At 42.2% G+C, this 2,469-nt stretch overlaps 1 long non-coding RNA gene across 2 annotated transcripts in view; it reads left to right on the top strand.

Annotated features, from left to right (window-relative positions):
* The first annotated feature begins 328 nt into the window (after positions 1–328).
* The window catches only part of LOC117244642, a 6,312-nt gene continuing 4,171 nt past the window's right edge, over positions 329–2,469 (top strand). For both annotated transcript variants that reach the window (XR_004498110.1, XR_004498109.1), the window contains exons 1-2: positions 329–411; positions 1,857–1,902. This is a non-coding gene — a long non-coding RNA (uncharacterized LOC117244642). The remainder of the gene's footprint in view (positions 412–1,856; positions 1,903–2,469) is intronic.

The raw sequence follows: 2,469 nt of genomic DNA on the forward strand, positions 1-2,469 counted from the left end.
AAACTTCTTGAAGCCACTGTAGGTCGAAGAATTGAAATACAACCTAGTTCTAAAGACTGAAACCTCCATACAAGTTTCATCACCAGATTTATCAAGGTGCAACAGCAACAACATTAATCCATAGTTTTAATTTAATTTATGATTAGCTCATGTAGGTGTAGAAGAAGGGACTACAGGTGACCTCACCCCTGATAAATCACAGCTGTACTAATTAACAAAGAAGAGGAACAGTCTTGCCCTTAATGTGTCACAGCTGTGACTAATAAGGAAAAGTATGATAAAAGGGGTGGGTTGGCTAGTCAGGGAGAACTTTGAGGAGGTGGTTGAGTCCTGAGGAAGATGGAACAATTCAGAGAGACACAAAGAACAAAACAAGGAAGAGAGTTGCTGCTATAAAAGATCTGCTACAAGGTTGGTCAGGGCCTGAGGGAGTTGGAGCCTGTGATCATAGTCAAGCAAGGTGAAAGCCTGTGGTCAGAGTCTGCAAACTAATACTTGCAGTCATAGTCCAGCAGGAAATAACCAGCAGGCAGAGTCTGCAGCTGGACCTTACAGTAGGAGCTTGCTGTAGTCAGAGTCAGAATGGTTAAGCTGTAAAGAAAAACAAACCAAGACTTTCCACATTGTTAAATGAGAGTCTGTGTTTTGACTCGCTTCTATCCCCAGCAAGAGGTCTGCTGCAATAAGTTCATACTTTTTACAGGGTTTTAAACAGGAGATGAGCGTGAAATATCTACTACCTGAAGTGCTGAAAAAACCTAATTTGTTGCGGCCACTGACCAGAAATACCTGGAGTGGAGCTGCCATAGACTTTTGTGTCCAATCCACTTCTCACAAGAACCACAGCTTGCCTCTTTCACAGAAAATGCTGTGTCAGCTTGTTCTTTCAGTCTATAAATTAAATCTAGATCTTCACAGCTGGCACTTACCAGCAGCTGCTTTTCTCCCCTCAGCAGCTGGCAGACCAAAGGTAACCTGTGATAATTCCCCTCTGCATTACAGGCTCCCAGCACTGCTGAGGGGTGAATTTGTGTTTGTCAGGAGCTGCTTGTGCAGCTCTTGTGCCCCTAGAACTGTTCTGTCTACCATCGTTTTAACAGCTGCTTTGGCAGATAATGCAGTTCTGAAACAGAATAAAATTAAGGGCAAGAGCAGCCAGCAATCTGAACTGCCTGCTAAGGTGGGCCTTCATCCTCCTCCTGCCTTCAAGGCACTGCAGTGGAATAAATTCCTGAAATTTGAGGTTGTTCACTGCTGCAAAGCACATCAGTCAAACTTTTCTGGTTTTTTTTCTTCTCTTACAGTAAGAATATAATAGTACCAGCTAGAGCAACTGCATAGCAGTATTGAAAGGATTAATTAGCTAATATTTCTATGGTCTTAAGCATGCAGAACATCACAGTTGCACAGTGTAATTACTGTTATTAGGTGAGTGATTTCTTTGACTCGTTGGGACAACACACATTTTATCTGTCATCTTTTCATGGTACAGACATCTGCCACCAAATATTCTCAGCTAAAAAGAAACCTGAATATCATGGCCTAAACTATACATGATTTGGGGTTTTTTTTTTTGGAGTGGGGGAGAATTTTTTCCAAGCATCTATTATTTCTTATTAGCAATAAGGGTTAGAAATTCTGCTGATAACCACAAAGCCATAAAGCTGGGCACAAATGAAGGGCAACCCAAAAGCTGCTGACTTACTTGCAAAGTGCAGTATCCTCCTAAAAAACACGGTGCAGATTAAAACTATGGAAGGTCTTCTTTCCCTGACTTCCAGCAATGTTCTGAAAGGCTTTGGTAGCTGACAAAACCTGCTCTAGAACTATTAATTTGATAAATTTATCTTCCTTAGGATGTCCTGATGGGGCTGGGATCGGTCACGACATTGGAGATTGCAGGTACTATATAATCAAAACCAAGATAAGCTAAACTACAAGGAAAGGGGATGAGAATTCAGCTTTTAGTGGAAATTCTGGGGGAAAAGTTCAGCACAAAGGAGCCAAGAGGAGTGTGATAGAACTGGAAGCTGGATTTGCGTGCATGTGTCAAGGGTGATGCTAATCCAGTGTTAGTAACTTCATACTGCAAATAATAGATGATTCCAGGATTGTGATGTTCTCTCTCTCAAGCATAAAAATCAGCGCTTTTCATGAAAATTTAGGTCAGCACAAAACCACAGACACAAGCCTGATGAACACATTAATGAACAGTTTAAAGCAATGCTAAACCAAAGAGCTCAAGAAATACAGGGTGTAGAGATGTTGTTAAAGGGCATAGAAAATTCATTCTATGGGATACTTGCAGGGCTACGAATCCTTGGTGTTTTGTAGGAAAAGAATAGGAACAAACAAAATCCCAGGATGGCTCGGGCTGGATTGAGCACATCCCAGAGCCCAGGGCACAGCATTGTGTGCACACAGCTCTGGCACAGCCCCAGGCAGGAGAGCCCACAGCCTCTCTGGCCA

This window comes from Parus major, chromosome 6, assembly GCF_001522545.3.
Source record: "Parus major isolate Abel chromosome 6, Parus_major1.1, whole genome shotgun sequence".
In the NCBI taxonomy this organism is placed as follows: domain Eukaryota; kingdom Metazoa; phylum Chordata; class Aves; order Passeriformes; family Paridae; genus Parus; species Parus major.